This window comes from Myotis nattereri (assembly GCF_964212035.1).
Source record: "Myotis nattereri genome assembly, chromosome: 8".
NCBI classification, from domain to species: domain Eukaryota; kingdom Metazoa; phylum Chordata; class Mammalia; order Chiroptera; family Vespertilionidae; genus Myotis; species Myotis nattereri.
In genome coordinates this window covers 82,486,878-82,503,804 of record NC_138083.1, presented here as the reverse complement: position 1 = coordinate 82,503,804, position 16,927 = coordinate 82,486,878, and the positions used below count along the sequence as shown (strand labels likewise).

The following is a 16,927-nucleotide window of genomic DNA, read 5'->3' as shown; positions in this document are numbered from 1 at the left end:
GGCAGGTCCTATTTTACCTGCTCTTGCCCTTCAACACACATCAGTGAGCCTGGGAGCTGGCATCTGAGCCCAGCCCCCAAGCCTGGACCCTGAAATGCTTCCTCCTCATCACAGCTGCTCCCCTAAGATGTGCACCCCCACCTTCTGCAGGTGCCTCTGCTAACCAGCATGCCCCTCCCTGGGCCTTCCCCAGACATGGAGACTTTGCAGCTCCTGCCCTCCTGGTCCAGGAATGAGAATGGAGAATGGTGAGGAAGGGGGTTTGGTCTTTATCCCAGCTTAGTGCCTTTGGCCAAGTCCATTCCTCTCTCTGGGCCTCTGTTTCCTGGATGATGGGCTGGATACCTCTGGGGTCCCTTCCAGCCCTGTCATTCCAGGCTTTCCATACAATCCCTGAGAGCCAGGTCTTGCTGAACACTGGGAATCCCTGGGACTCGTGCCCCAGTCCCAGGTCTCTGGGCCTTCAATATAGGACATTTGTTTCTGGTTAATGTTTCTGGACACACTTCTCATTTCCTTCACCAGAGGGAGGACCCAAGGCAGGAACATGGGGCAGGGGTCATAACACTGGCTTAAGGAGCCAGAGTCCTGGTCCTCTACCCACCAGCAGGACCTGAATCCCTGGTCCTCTACCCTGACTCCTTGGACCCATCACTTCCACTCTGATTCTCAGAGTCTACCCCCATGCCTGCAAAAAATACCTGTAGAAGGATGGTGCAGAATTAAGGAATCTTCAGGCGATGTTCCTTACCAGTGGCAGTGGGATAAGGGACAGGGAGCAAACTAGTATTCATTGAGTACCCATGCTTGTCAGGCTAAAAGCTATATGTATCCCATACTCACCCAGCAACCTGACCCAGAGCCTGTGTTCTTGACCCCTAGGCCATCCTGCCTCTGTGGCAGCTCCCATTCCCTGCTCCAGACATTGTTCCAAAACTAGACTCACCCAGCAACCCAGGGGCCAGGGTCATGATTACATCCCCATCTCAGATGAGAAACTGAAGCACCAAGAGGTCAAATACTTTGCCCAGGACACACAACTTCTGTTGAGGGTCTACTGTACACCACACCCTGGGCTGGGCATGCATACTCATCGTCTCATTCCAAGCCCTAACATCCTACTATATTCTTATGGACAAGATGGGAAATGAGAACTAGTCACCAGAACAACAAGGATGTGTAACTAAATGAAAAAGCACATCCATCCACATAGGTTGGTGGTTTGACGCCAGCTTGTAGGGTGGCTGGTGGCTTCTCAATTCCCACCCTGGGGCTCTGTCCTGGCCTGTTAGTGAAGCCATCAAGGGCATGCTAGCCCCATCCACCACAGCACTAAACCGAGAGCGCAGACAGGACAGTCTGTAACTAGGATCAACATAAGGCTTGACGTATGGTTCCTAGGAACCAACTGAGGCAAGAAAAAACAAAAAACTAGTTGTCTCCCAATATCTGTTCTCTTTTTCTGAGAGAACACCCAAATTTAGCTGGACACGTGTCCTTCCAGAATATGGACTACATTTCCCAACCTCCTTTGCAGCCATGCAGGCTCATGTGGCCTACTTCTGGTAAATGGGGTGTGAATAAGAGTGACTCCTACAGCACTGTGTCATGATTATTTTGCCCTTTCCCTTCTTCCTCCACCCTGCTGCTTGGAAAGTGGACATGGGGTGAACTGTCCTGTACCATGCAGAAAAGGGGCACGCTCCGAGGAAGGTGGAGCAACAAGAGAGGAAGCACCTGAATCCCTGACATCAAGTACCTGCCTGCCCACACCTGCCCAGGATCACTAAGTTGGTACCCCCTGCAAGTCTCCTTTGAGACTCTGTCACCAGAGTCCAACTGATACCCTACCTAGTAAACCAGCTGTGCTAGACAAGGATGTAAGCATCTCCATAGAAAGGTATCAGATTCAAGAGTTCTGGTCCCCATGAATTAAGTTTGATGACTGGGTGAAGTATGCCCAAAACATCTGATGCAAACTTAGGCCACATTAATAGAAATGTATTCTCAATAAGGGGAGGGTATCTGATAGTGGCTACCTTCCCATAGAAAGGGCTTTGACCAACTGAGGTTCATCAAGGCGAGTGTCCTGGATGGGACCCATGACACCCCAGAAGAAGGGACTGGGGATGCTTGGCCTGATGTATTCGCCAAAGGGCCCAACAGAGCCCTCCCTGCAAAGTCTGCTGAGAGGCAAACCAATGGTGAAAAGGCCAGGGTCTGGGAGGCAGAGGACATAAAGCTGTCATCCTGGGACAGGCCCAGGGGCAAGGTTGTCATCCATGGGCCCCTGACCTACTACATCAGGACAGGACAGGGGTTATGCATTGAGTCAGGCACTCCTGCCCCACAACTACCTCGACCACTGGCCTGCAGTGACAGGGTCAGTCAGGTACGAGTGGAGAAGGATCCGCTGCCTTCTGCTCCAGAGGCGCCCAGGAAAACACACCCACCCCTCAAAGGAAGACTGCTTAGATGCACGGAGCAAGAGGACCCCTTTCGTTACCACCTCGAATTCTTGTGGACCCCATCCCAGCACACACGGGTAGTTTCACTGTCAGCATGTGATTCACAGCTGGTCATAGAAGGGACCTCATGACGTATGAGCTGCAGTGAAACCCCAGCACAGTAGCCGAAAACTGCCTCTTGCAACTTTTCCGTTTTCTTATCCTTCAATCGGGTTTTCACAAAGGTCACAAGATCAACATAATGTGACAGAGACAATGCTTATAAGGTGCCCCATGTGACAGTCAGGAACTGAGGCTTCTTTCCTGCTTGGCGGGAGGGCTCACAGCTGGCGGGGGAGTGGGGGGGACACTGTGGGGGAGGGACGGGGAGCTCTGTGGTGGAAAGAGATCACTTTTGAAAACTTGCCCATTTGCTCAAGACGCAACCTCATTCTTTGCCAGCCCTTCTCCCGTCCCTTTCTCTTCTGGCATCTGGGAAAGGGAGCCTGTGCTTACAGCAGGGGAACCTGGAGGGTACAAGTCAGGCCTGTGCCCAGCCCTCCCTGCCCTCGTAAAGCAAGACTGTAATCGTGCCAACAAGAAAATAAATAAATAAATAACATTTTAAAAACTAAAAAAGTTGTGTGTGTTGTGTGTTTTTTTTTAAGACTCATTGAGGCAGGAGTGTGCCAGGCAGGTGTCCTCTGAGAAAACTCTAGACTCGGGGAAGTCCCAAGCCCCACCCCCAGAGGTGATGCTGGTCTGGAAGGCTGAGAGAAACTGGCTTTTAACAGGCTTCCAGGTGATTCTTACTTGGTGTAGACTCGAGAGTTTGAAGCTCCTTGGCCAGGTGACGTCCCAGGGTCCCTCTCCCAGCACGGATGTTGGTGGGCACCTGCCATCAACTGTCCGGGTCCGCAGACCCGCCCACCTGCCAAGACGCCCTCTCCGCACAGGGTGCCCGAGACGGGAGCTCCGGGCTTCTGGTCTCAGCGCCACTGGTGCCAGGCGTGATTTATGGCTGTGCCTCCCACACGTGCTCCGCGAGCAGGAGCACCCAGTGCACTGAGCACAAATTAAATCCAGCCCGCCTCGCCTCCCAGGTAATGGGCCCATCTGATGATAGAAGAGCTTATAAACAGCTATCGTCAAATTAATCTCAATGTCGGAGAAATAATAGCGACCGTAAATAAGACTGAGTGTGCCCGGCTCAACAGCTTGTTAGGACACTTTATAAAATGGGGCAGCAACATTAATATTGCACCGTCTCTTTAATTCCTCCGGCCACCTGGTGCAGAGGCTGAGCACTGGCTGAGGAGTCTCCCAGGTGGCAGGACCGCTGATCAGGGCACAAGAGGGAACCCCAGACAAGCAGGGCTGCTGGCCGTTTCCCAGCCTCACCCCTTCTTCTTTCACCTCAGCCCAAACTGACCCCATAATTGATGCAGGATTCTCAGGGTTGGGGGGACACCAGCCAAAGCTCACTCCTCCCCATGCCCCCCAGGCTGCCCCCCACCTCAGTGTCCTCCCCTCTCTCACTTCCTACTAACATGGAACTCGCCCTTCAACCCCAACTTGAGAACCACCTCCTCCACCAAGCCCTCCAAACCACAGCGTCCCAAAGGGACTTTGCAATGTCTGTTTCATCCATCACCAGGTGGTTACAGTGGAGACTGTGATAAATCAGCTGTGCCTTCCTCATGAGCCCAGACAGACACTGCCCCGCCGGGGCCTGTGCAGACAGCAGAGCCCTTGGGATGGTGACAATTGGGTGCTACTGGCCTGGGTCCCTAAATTTGTATTTCCTAAGATAATGTGCATAGGAACTATGGCATGTACCTGTGTGCACATCTCTGTGTGAGCAGCATGTGATTAAGTGTGTGTACATATTTCCACCTGTGAATGTGAGTATGTATATATTGTGTTCTGATCTACTGTGTACAGATAGTAATGAGTATATCATACATGTCTGTGGGTAGTATAAGGATGTGAATTACATGGGAGTTGTGTGGAGATGGGTGTGTGTCAGGGATGGGCAACTGGGTGCACTATTCTGTGAACATGGAGTGCTACATGGACCGTGTGCAGTATGTCAAATGTAGCTGGGGGTTAAAGGGCATGGGGGCTCCCAGCTGGTAGGGAGAAAGCCCACCCCCAAGGAATCTGGGTACGGTCAAGAATAAAAGGCGGAAGGGAAGTACTGAGCAGAATGGGGCTTTGGTAGAAGGCCACACCTTCCAATGGCCGAGAGCTCCCTCCAGGGCCACCTCAGCTTCCCAGCCTCTGGCAGGGACCGCCCTGGCTGGCCAGCAAGTGTGTCACTGGGAGTGAGTGACCGGCTCACCACTGACCTCTGACCCGAGAGTCTTCTGGAGCAGCAAGGGATGGCACTTCCAGTTGGAAGACCAGGTGAGGGGACCTTCAAGACAGGCAGTCACCACCTGATAGGCCACCTTTGATGGCCTTTCTCACAGTCTCCATTTCCTCTCAGTATCAGAGAGTTGCTCTGGGCCAGTCTTGAGATAGATGGCCCAGGTCCCAAGCCAGCATTTCCCAAACTGTGCTCCATGCACCAAGTTCAAGGCCTGTTTCTAGGAGACACACACACTCATACACACACACACACACCAAGTTCTGTGCTCAGATAGCTTGGAAAAATGCAGAACCAAAGGAATTTCTTTATTGTGGGACTTATCAGAGCCTTTACTGTAATAATATGAATTGGGATTCTCCAAGATAGGGGTATAGTGTGTAGCATTTCCCAAGTTTTGGACCATGTAACTCTTTTGCACAACAACTTTTAACAGCTCAAGGGGTCCTGATATTAGGTTGGACAGTGTGGAAAACGCTGCCTCAGTCCCCTACTTCCAGGGTCAGCTCAACACCCTTACCCACTGCATCCTCTAGATCTCCTAGACACTACAAACCCCTCCTCCGAGCTCCTCCCAGACTTCCCAGCAGTAGCCACGATAACGCCATTGTTGTTGTTGTTGTTGTTGTTGTTGTTGTTGTTATTATTATTATTATTATTATGCCTCCTCATTGTTTCATAGGGGTCTGTCAAGACTCCAGCCTTGTTTTCTCGGTCTTCAAGGGCAATGCCCAGGTCTCACCCTTAGCCCTCAGCTCAGGACACTTGGCTCTCGGTAGATTGTGTGCACTTTGTTTTTGACAAAAGCCAGCCAACCAGCAGCAATGTTGATCAACAGGCAACACTGCTATGCTGACAATGAGGCTCCCTCACAGGACATCAGCCTCCTCCCATGCCCCCTCTGCAGTATTCTGCTTCTCAGTCCACCCTGTGTCCCCGTAGCCCCTCTGCCTGCCACACCCAGGTCAACCCCACGCATCCTTGAAGACTCAGCTCATCATCAGGCCCTCGGGGCACCCAACCCCTCCGGGCACCACCCTCCCCAGACAGCTGAGAGAGCACCAGCCCACACTTGGAGCATACTTCCTGACTGTTCATGTGTCTGTTTCCCACCAGACTGAGTCTCTTTAGGGCAGATAAAGCGCTTAGGAGAGTGCCAAGCACAGAGCAAGTGTGACAGGAGTGTTCGCTGTTGCTATTATCATCCCCAGGTCTCCAGTGCCCGGCACAGTGTCTGGTCCAGTGCAGATACTCAGTGCACATCTGTTAGATGAGTTGAACAAATCCATGATCACAGCGGAGCCTCATTATAACCCTGTGGGGGGTTACTAGGATTGTTCCCATTTTACAGGTGAGAACACTGGGGCTCAGTGAAGTTTCCCCTTTCCCCTTGTTCCCCTTACCAACTTCAAAATTCCTCCTAGGAGCAGGCAGGGGATTCTGCACGTAGAAACTCCCTGGTAGGGAGCCACATACAGTAAGAGTAGCCCTGTGCTCAGTGCCAGGTGTCATGGTGGGCGCATTACATCTGCCATCTCACTTGATCCTCACACAGCCTGGCAGATACGAATGAGTACCCCAATCTGGAGGAAATAGAACCAGTGCCCCAAGAGGGATGTCTATTTCAGAGGGAAGTCATGATACCCCACAGCCAGCCTCACCCTCTGCACAGCTCTCTCAAGGGACAGTGTGTGGACACCCTGGGAGCACTCGGGCAGTGTGGCTGGGCAGAGGGGTGTGAGAGCAGACAGAGAGTTCCAGGAGCAATGGCTAGGGCCAGGGGGATGGCAGGGAGGGAGGGACTGGAATGGGTGGGATGACAATGAAATGAGATGGCCCAACGCTCCAGAAAACAAAACAAAAAAACAACAACAGAAAAATCAGACTAGGTGACAGCCACAGGACTCCGAACATTCATCTCTTGGATCAGATCTGGGCCTACATGGGAAAAGGTAGAGGGAGCAGGTTGACCTGTTAGCCTGCCCCCCACCCGCACCCCTGTCTGCCCCAACTCCTCCAGGCAGCAGAGCTACAGATCTCCCCCTCAGGGAACAGCACCAGTTCTGCCTCCTCTGGGAGGCCCTCCTGATTTCCCCAGGCTTCAGTGACCTCTCTCCCCATCCCATGTGCCAACCCTGGCCAGCTGTTTCCAGGCTGTGCTACACTTTCTGGTCAGCATGACCCGTAGCTTAGTCCGTGTGTGCTTCACCCACTTCAGGGGTGCTGGAGGTCTCCCCAGCTAAGCTGTGTGCCAGGAGCTATCTGTGCCTCCGCTGCCCACAGCCCACAGTAGATGTTCAGTAAATTCCTATGCAATGTAGCTAAGACATGCCCGGCCCTTTCCTGTCTGTCCCCTGTGCACTCTTTCCCTTAGAACCCCTCCGACTGTTCCAGGTACAAACAGGGATGTGTGTTCCGAGGGGCAGGGCAAGCTGGGAATGGCCATCCTTTGCAAGGCACCTCCCAGGATTTTGTGTGCCTCATACTCTATCAGAACTCTCTTTCATCCTCTCCTCCCATGATACTAATGATAGTTTTACTAATGATTATCTTTATTTTTCTGATGAAGAGACTGAGGTTCAGAGAGGTCCAAAGTCACCCGGCTTGTAGGTCGTAAGGCCAGGAGTTGAAGCCAAGACCCTCCGATGCCAAAGGGTGTACATTCTTGTAAATGTTTAGTCTCCCCTAACCGTCCTCGGGCAGCCCCAGGAAATGCAGCCTGGTCGGGGAGCAGGCCTCAAACTCCAAGGGCCCGAGTTTCTGTTTGGGGAGATGAAAATGTTTTGGAAACAGAAAATGGTGATGGTGGCACAACCTTGCGGATGTACTTAAATGCTCCTGAATCGTACACGATAAAAGGAGCTTAAATGGCAAATTGCATGCCAGATAGATTTCACCACAGTGAAGAGAGGAGTCCTAGAGTGCCAGGGCAGCCCTTGCTGGGCGTCGCCCACCGGAGGGCCCCCCTCACACACCTGTGCACAGGGCTCCTCTCCATCCTCTGACCTTCCCCTGGGACCCTCGCTCCCAGTCCTGGCCCTGGCTCTCTAGACTCCAGATACAAATGGATCAGCACCACCGCCTCTCCCTCTGCCCAGTTAAAGCCCACGCTGCCTTCAGCCTCGCCCAGGAAGTGCCCTTGTCCGCCCGTGGGGCTGCTGGAGCTCACACTGCTTCCCACGGCCTCGGCCTCAGGGGCAACAGGCCGTCCTGATGGGCCCTGGGAGCTGGCTTGGTGACTCCAGCCACTGGACAGACTTGAGTTTCCAGCACTCAGAGCGCTCCTCACACTTCCCTAGAAGTGCCTGAATGTCACAGGGGGGCGACACGATCCCGACCCCCAGCCCCTAGCCGTGGGGGCATGGCTGCGACTGGCCTTCCCGAATGAATATGTCATCGAAGTTCCATGTTTTCATCAAAAGTTCATGCAAAATTTGCAACTGGTGACGTGAGAGTTCCTTGTTTAGCTTAATATAAAAACCTCCTTTCCCCCAAATTTAGCAGTAAAACAGGAAGCCAGGCTGTGTTTACCCTGTGGGGTGGCGAGGCTCTTTTTAGCCCTGAGCAGAGGTTCTGCTCACCGTCTGTCTGTCGCACCCCTGGCCAGTCCCTGCTCTGGTCTGGATACGCCCACCCACCATGTCAGCACAAGGCAGGACTCGGCAGGTATGGGCACAGACTAGTGAGTACCCACAAGATGAGGGGCACCTGCCGAGGAGCGAGACAGCAGAGCAGGTCTCTAACTTCCTCCTCCACCTTCCCACCCTTTCTGCTCCTTCTCGTCCCTCCCACCCACCCGTGCAGAGGAAGCTTGCACTGGTCAGGGACCCGGTGGGATGGGATGGGATGGGACAGAATAGGAAAACGCCACCCCGGGTTCACGTCTGGGCTTCTCCTCTCCCTTCTTCATTACACTCACAGCTCGCTCCCAGGTGAGGGCAGGTTGGCTGGTGTTCCCTTCCCCCACATGGCCTCTCCTCCCCTCCCCCTCTCCTTGGCCCATTCCTCTTGGTGAAAAGATAGCTGGATTCCTGGGTCCTGGTGGGGCCCAGGCTCTCCCCCATGGCCTCTTGCTGCCCTTCCCATGCTTCCCTGTCCCCTGGGCAAGCCCACCTGGGCAGCCTCAGTATCTCCTCAGCCAAAGGAAGTCAGGCAGGAGCTGCCTCCGGGGCCCTGCCTCCCTCAGAGCGGCTGAGCGCCGCCCTCCCCCTTTCCCTGGAGGCCTGACCTCCATCTATGACTGGGGAGGGGAGGGGGGGTGAGTCCACCAAAGGTGAGGCCAAGGCCAAGGCCAAGGCCAGGACCTACCCACCCTGGTGTCCAAAGGGCCTCCAGTGCATGCCAACCGAATCGGGCTCTGACCAGCTCATTTTGTCTCTCTCCCTGGGCGCCGATTTGGGCACACACACTGCTGGGCAGTGGGTGGCCTGTGCAGGGAGCCTTGAAAAGGGGAGCCAGCCTGTGGGCCCCGGTCTTCCCCTGTGACAGCCTCACCTTCGCCAGGCAGATTTCTCAGCTCTGGTCAGCAGCAGCAGGCCTCACAGGCGGGGGCCTCACAGGTGGGGGCGTAGCTCTGACAGGCCCTGCGCCTCCTTCTCAGTGCGTTCCAGCCCTGCTCCAGGAGTGCCATGGAGGCTGAGGACCCCCTGGAAGGGCCACCCTTTGACTTAAGGAGAGCCAGTGTCTCCAGCCCTGGGCTTGTGGGGGACACATTAGCCCATCAGTGCCCACACGGTTTGGGAGCAGCAGCAGTTGTTCTAGGAGTGGGGTGGTCCTGGGGAACAGGCGCACTGTGGGCCCCCCGAGAGGCAAGGAGGGGGCGGCATGGAGGCCTGGCAGCTGCGGGAGGAGAGGAGAGCAGGAGCAAGGCAAGCCGCCGGGGGAGGGGGGTTGTCTGAGAGTGCCTCCCCCCTCCCCACCCACTCACAGCCCGGGAGGGGGAGCAGCAGCTGTTCAAAGCTTCCTGCCCTTCCTTGAGACAGGTGTTGGCTGAATTCTCACTTCCTCCCCGCCCGAGAGCTCCTCTCACCCCCTCCACCCGCAGCCTGGTGCTGAGTCAGCAGCACACTCACTTCCCTCCCAGGCTCCCGGGGGCCAGTGCTGCACTGCCACCGCCGCCTGGGGACAAGCCTCCACGTGGTGGCTTCCTGGAGGGCTGGCAGTCTCCCCCAGCCCCGCGGGGGCACCCCTCGGGACAACCTCTAAAGCCAGGGCCGCATCAAGAAGCAATGATTCTCAGGGAGCTTCTTGCTCAGAGGCCGGACCAGAGCGGCAGGGCCAGGACGCAGGACTGACCCTAAGCTTGGGCCCCGTGGGGTCTGTGCTCAGGGCTCTGCCACAGGCACCAGGGTAACTGCTGCTCCCCTGCCCTCCAGGGCACAGCAGCCAGCGGAAGGGTACGTGCCCATCCACTGGGCGCTAAAGAGCGGGTGGGTACGGGAGGAGGGGAGGCAAAAAGAACGGAAATATTATTCTCATCAAGAGGAAATCACAGCTTGTTGGAGCAGGAAGGGGCAATTAGGCCAATTCTGTCCCTGGGCAGATAGGAAGCGCAAGCACCGAGCAGTCAGACTCGGCCACGGGTTATAGGAGGGCGGGGCTAGAAGAGGGGCTGTTCCCACGGTACTGGGTGGCCTATCGGGGGGCTACCGCTGTGAATAATGCGCCTCATTATTGTTACTGTGGCCTTTGGTGGGCTTCTCGCTGTTTCCTATGCCCTGGGCACAGAATGCCCTTTCACTGGTGGGGAAACTGAGACCGTGGGGGAAGTTGACTTGCTCAAGATCACGGGGGAAGTTTGTGGCAGAACAAAGACCAGCACCCAGGTCTCAGAAGAGTTTATCCAGCTCTCCTTCCCTCCCCAAGCTCTCTCTTATCTGCCCTCCCCTCCACCTGTCTGGGCCTGTCTGGAAGGGGCTGCGGGTGGGCAGAGAGGCAGGGGTGCCGTCAGACCTGTTCCGCTAACCACCTCCTCCCAAACAGCCCGAGGGAGGTGGTAGGCAGATCAGCTCGGAGTGGCCCTGCAACCCAGGCCATTTGAGTACCTCAGAAGCCACGGAGCCTGAGGGCAGAGCCACCATCAGGTGGAATATTATGCAGCCATATCTATAATAATAAAAGCATAATATGCTAATTAGACCAGACGTCCTTCCAGACGTCCTTCCTTCCGGACAAAGCCACGGCAGGCAGGGGCTGAGGCAGAGGCCCCTGGCCACAGCAGCAGCAGGCTGGGGGCTGTGGCAGCAGCGGCGGCCAGGACCAAGGCCCTTGCATGAATTTCGTGCATTGGGCCTCTAGTATATATATGTATGTATATATGATGCTTGTGAAAAGCCTAGCAAAACATGAAAAGGAAGGCTTATGCTTACACAGCTCTGCTTACTTCCTCTTACATAAGGCCCCTTGTGTCAATCTTCCTTCCCATCCTTCACATCTCTGGTTTGGGCTCTGTCACCCCTGGGAGTCTGCCATGGCCTCCGCCCTGGCCGCTGCCCCCTGGGATCACCCCTGTGTCATCGGCTGCCAAAATAAGTGGTTGAAACAGAACTCTTCCCAGAGGGCTTCCAACGACTAACCGAGAAAATCCATACTCTACCAGGGCTTCCAGAGACAACGTCTCTTCCAGCATCTCTTCCAGACTTTTCTCCCCATTCTCTGGACCTCTGCTGCTTAATTCCTGGAGTTGTGCTCTAGAGAGAATCATTCAAAGACAGGCCAATGGTCCCTGGGCCTACTGTACCTGTGCCATGTGACAGGGCTGAACATGTACCCCTCCACACACACATGCACACACACACCTCCCTCCTCATATACACTTTCTGTTCTTGCCAACCAGAGCCACTGGCCTTGGCCACGGTCTCACTCACGCCTTCCCCATCCCCCACCAGGAGCTCCTCCCTCCTGTACACACACCACTCTTTGATGCACATCTCAACCTCACCTCCTCAGCAAGGTCATCTCTGACTTTATTTGATCCCTGAGGCTAGTAAACGCCTACAGTTGTGGGGAATGGGGACCCCAGCTCTGTGTCAGGGCCTATCAGGTAGGTATGATGATGGTCATTATTCAGTTGGTGCTCAGAGCAGTGGCCTCAGTTCACCCTTCCAGGTCAAGATGGGGCTACTCCTCAAGCCTGAATTGCTCCAAGCTCTTTGCACCTCACCAGTCAATTGCCCAAATCTTCTGCCCTCCATTTGGGCACTTAGGCACATAACGTCTTAGACAGAACTGGATTTTCTGAGCATTCATCTCCCAGCCTCAGCATGAGCCTCGGGAGAGCAGGCGCCAGGTCTTACCTTGTTCTCATATCCCCTTTTGGTTGGCCCCAAGTAGGTATTCAATAAACACTCATTAACTAAATGAACCAACAAGTGAGTGAATGAATGACTGAACGCATGAAGGTACAGGCAATGCAAGTGGTTCAGATGTGGGGTTATGAACGCTGGCTTTTCGCTCTGAAGTCATCTAGAAAACCTGAGTCTCTCCAGATAAGCCCTCTCCACGAGCTGCCCTCCCTCCCAATTTTCTTGGAATTATATCAGTTCATCTGTGGCTAAACCGTACCAGAAACTAATAAATACTCACTCACATTCCTACTATGTTAACCCAGGAATTTTTAAAGAGCTGTTTAGATCCATAGAAAAACCGAGGCACACGGCTCTTGTACCCTGTGCGACAGCGGCCGAGTAGGACTGAGGCATCCACGGTCAGCCCTGAACTGGAGTGGAGGGCCTGTGTCTTCTGGCAGGAAAGGGGCCCCACACTGCCCCTGGGTCCTGCATGAGCTGTTGCTTCCCTAGCCCAGGAAACCATTCGGTTTTCCAGCGTGACACTGCAGCCTGCTTATTTAAAGATGGGAAAGATGTTGGGGGAGGGAGGTTGGGGGGGGGGGCGGGCGGGGGCGTGTAAGAAGTGAGCAAACTGCAAAAGAAAGAGAGGCGGTCCAGTCTCTGCCATCTGCATATTAGGGCATGGAGGCTCTTGGTGGCCTTTCCCCTAACTTTGAATGCCATCACCAGTATTTGCTGGTTTATGGGAAACTATTATTTAAGACAACTCATCAATTAAGTGGGCCTCATCTGGTGCTAGTTTTCAGAGAGAAGTTCTCTTGTTCAGAAAGGGGAGCTGTGAACAAGAGCCGTGCTCCCTCTTGTTACAGATGGCTTTTCCAAAACGCTGGAGTCAAAAGTTATTAAAACAGATCTATGTCAGATGGCTGGAGGGTAGATATAAAGTACATTGGCTTTGTAATGATTGGATCATCCAGTTGGAGGAGGGGTGGGAGGCTACTTCAGATGACTGTGTTTATTCCGGCGATCTGGGTGAAATGCAGGATGCATTTGATAAGATGCTAAGACATGACTTCCCATTAACCCACTAACTTGCCATAGTATGACTGGGTTACTAAACCACCTTTGAAATGCCTTGATCGACTAATTCTGACACACAGGACACTAATTTAGAAAAATAAAATTTTGGAGTTGGTCAAATTGATCCAATCAGCCACAGCTCCCTAGGACAAAAATGCTGGGGGTCCCCTGATTTGCAGTTTTATTATAGTTGAGGGGTGGTTTATTTTATTTCTTAAACTAGGTACAAAATTTAAAGTTTCATGTAAAGCAAAATGAAAGGAGGAGGAGGAGGAGGAGGGGGACGAGGGGGAGGAGGGGGGGAAAGAAAGAAAAATCCTGGAAGACCTACCTCTCTCTCCTTGTACAACTACAGCCTACGCTCCACTGGGGACTTCTGTGTGTGTCCATGTGTCACAGTAAATCAGCTCAGCCTTCCCACTCGGGCTGGGAGAGCAGGAGAACAAAGGGCTGGAGCCACAAGGGCAGCCGTGGGGGAGAGGAGTCCCCCCGGCCACAGAGGCGGCCAGGAAGCACTGTGGTCAGGCACGGGTGCGCCGGCCCAGGAAGGAAGGCTGGCAGAAGGGCAGAGGCAAACCCCAAGAGACAGCCCAGAGGAGAGAGGAGGCGTCATGTCAGCCCAAGGATAAGCGGCCCCAGAATGATGACCCTTTAAAGGCACCGGGAATTTCTTTAATCAACTGATTTCCTTGGTGTCTAAAGCACCTCCTTTAGCCAGACTTGTTCTGGGCTGAAATTGAATAGGTGTAATTGACAAATGCTTGAATTTGGGTTCCACTGGGGGGTCGGGGAGTGGACAGGGGTTGGGTGGGGGGGAATACCTCTCCACTGGCTTCTCAAATGGAATTATGGAGAAAGATGCATTTTAAGGCCTCTTCTTCCAATTCAATTTCCAGGTAGGTAGGTCCTGGCTTCCCTCTCGATCCCCGCCCCCTTTCCCCAGCACGCACGCGCACACACACACACACACACACACACACACACACAATGCCAAGAGATCTGGCTTGCTTTCTCAGGAGAGGCACTAGGGCCACAGATGAGACAGCTGTCAGGGACTAGGCTATAATCAGCTTTAACTGGCTCCCAGCCCACAGAGGGCACGGACCCCCTTATTCCTCTGCTAACGGGTCAGGCTGCTGGCCCTGGGATGAATGCGGGGGTGACCAAATTGGCTTCTGCTTCAAACATCCTCCTTCTGCAAGATCTGCCTGCAAATCTTACATTATCGCCAGTCCCCAAAATGTAAATATGCACACAGAAGAGGGCACTTTAAAATTCCAGATCATGACTTCAACCTCATGGGACATGTCACCCGCCCCTCCACGCCCAGAATGGTTTTGAAGGACAGTAAATCAATGAGACAGTAAAAGGCAAAGTTAAAACACAACTGAAAATGAGTTTTCCAGGCAAGTCTGAAATGCTACAAGATTGCTAGTTAAGAACAGTATCCCTTTTCTCAGCTTGAGTGTTATAGCCCCTTCTCTTCACCAGCATCGCAAACCAAGTGCCGGGTAACTTGGGAACCAAGATGAAATGTGGAGGCTCCTAGCTGCACAGGTGGCCCAAGATAGGGGTCCTCTCTACGCGGTTGAGCTGTTCGGGCGTGACAGGACCACCGACCCTCCCATCCCCTCAGAGGTCTATTGTAAAAAGATATGGACTGGATGGGATTAAGGTCACCATATCTGTACCACAAAACAAAAGAAAAAAGTTTAAAAAAAAAAAAAAGGCATTCACTCGAGTCTTACAATGGGAGGTGGGAGTGGTGGGTGGGTGGGTGAGGGTGGGGAGAGAAAAGCGAGGGGGGATCTCTAAACAGCGGGATACGACAATAAATGGGAAAACAGCAAGAGAAAAAGCACACTAGGTTAATATAGGAAACTAGTTCTTTATTGAGAGATTGTATATTAGTATTAGTGGATTCTGTGTGTAACAATGTTGTCATGCACACGATACAAAAAAAAAAGAAGAAAATAAAAAAAAAAGGGCTGGGTCCACCATGCTTCGAAGGGCAACAGAACAAAAGCAGCGTACAATGAGCAGATGGCCCGGGCTACGCGACCACAGTGCGGCTCAGCAGGGTAACGTCTCTAACCGAGCGCTGTACATTGTCAACTGGGGGATGGAAAAAAATACAGATCATGCTTTAGTTTTAGTACAAGAAAAGGTGAAAAAGATACACAACCAAAAGGATATCTGGTACAGAAAAAAATTACCCACAAAATAAGAACAGGAAGTAATTCAGCACAGCAGAACACGCTATCCCTGTTTAATGGAAAACCATTTTGCTGGGGATTCCTTTTTGGTTCTTCTTTGCTCCCCGCCCCCCCCCCACCCCCACCCCCCGAACTTTCCTTTCAGATTGCCACATGGCAATCTAGGGAGGCCACTCGTGACTTTATTTTGGAAGGGCCCTTGAAGTAGGGGCCTTATTCTTTCATTATTGTTCCGTTTTGTTTCAAGCAGGTCTGGCCAGGGAGGCCGCAGAAGAGAGCCGGCTATTAAAGGGGCAGCTCTGATGGCCAAGGCAGATGTCCAAAGATGCTCTTGACATTTTACAGTTAAACAATTAAGACACCATGGGCCATGGCTCCCCCTTAAGCCAGGGACCTCGCTGCACCCAATTTTCAGAGGCCATGGAGGAGCAGCAACTATCATTTCAGCAAAGGTTTTCATAGGTATAGTTTCACTTATTTTTTGCCTCCGACTACATGTGATCTGTTCACTTAGGCCTGGGTGCTGCCAGAAAGGTAGCTGACGGTCACCCAGATAAGTGGGAAATGGGGTGCAATGGCCTCCAAGCCAAGGCAAGGCAAAAGGAATCCACTTAACAGGGATTTACAGTGCAATGTACTTGGCTAAACAAGATGAAGATACAAAAATGGTTATTTCTCTACATCTATTCTGAAATGGCCTACATCCTACATTACTACAATGGAAACTAAAAAGAACAGATTTAAGCTTGCAGGCTGTCTAATAGTTTTACAAGAAGATTGTGGTTTAGGACCTTGTTGGGTTAAGCATTAGTATCCGCTATCAGAAGGTCATGAATTCTTATCACACTGTGCTCAATTTCACCCACAGCCCAGTCATCCTCAGCCCTTGAATTTCCTGTGGGCGGGTTTGCATGAAAGTAAACTTTGACCTAAGGGCAGGATTTTTTCTGTTGGATTTTTTTTTGGGGGGGGGGGGGTGAGTGAAGGGAGGGGGTAATTAAAATTAAAATTTAAAGACCGCTGAGCAATTTGAATTTCAAAACATGGACTCGGCATCCTGCAATGGCATTTAGAGATCGGTGGTATTAATGAGGATGATAATGATTTAATCAGGATAATTATACTTTCAGGCTCAACATCCTTCTTAATCATTTTTTAATTTCTGCCTAGTGTAACGTTCCATACTCGTTTTCAGAGGAAATGCCAAGTAATAAAACATAATTGTGATTTGGGGGAGGGGGGTTGGCATTTCAAGGGAGACCTCATCCAGCCCCCCATTCCAATTCCTCACACACCCACTCCCCACCACCACTCCCCCAGTGCTAGGCTGGCCTGAGATAGGGGATACTGCCGCTTAAATAGCAATGCTTCCTCAGATGGAGACAGGAGATGGTTAAGAGGGGTGTCACAATACAGCTAAATGCGGAGGCAGAGGGTCACAGCGCACACAGCAGCGAGTTGACCATTCACTGAGCTACACAATGAAGAAAAAAAAAAGATTTGATAAATGCAGAATGTCATCAT

At 52.6% G+C, this 16,927-nt stretch overlaps 1 protein-coding gene across 9 annotated transcripts in view; it reads right to left on the bottom strand.

Moving 5' to 3' along the window:
• The window catches only part of ARK2C (arkadia (RNF111) C-terminal like ring finger ubiquitin ligase 2C), a 125,579-nt gene that overhangs the window by 60,749 nt on the left and 47,903 nt on the right, over positions 1–16,927 (bottom strand). Inside the window, exon 2 of one of the 9 annotated variants that reach the window (XR_013996275.1) lies at positions 15,163–15,302. The exons of the other annotated variants lie outside the window; for them this stretch is intronic. The gene's annotated coding sequence lies outside the window, so the exon portion shown is untranslated. Of the gene's footprint in view, positions 1–15,162; positions 15,303–16,927 lie in introns of those variants that run through there. 9 annotated transcript variants of the gene reach the window in all.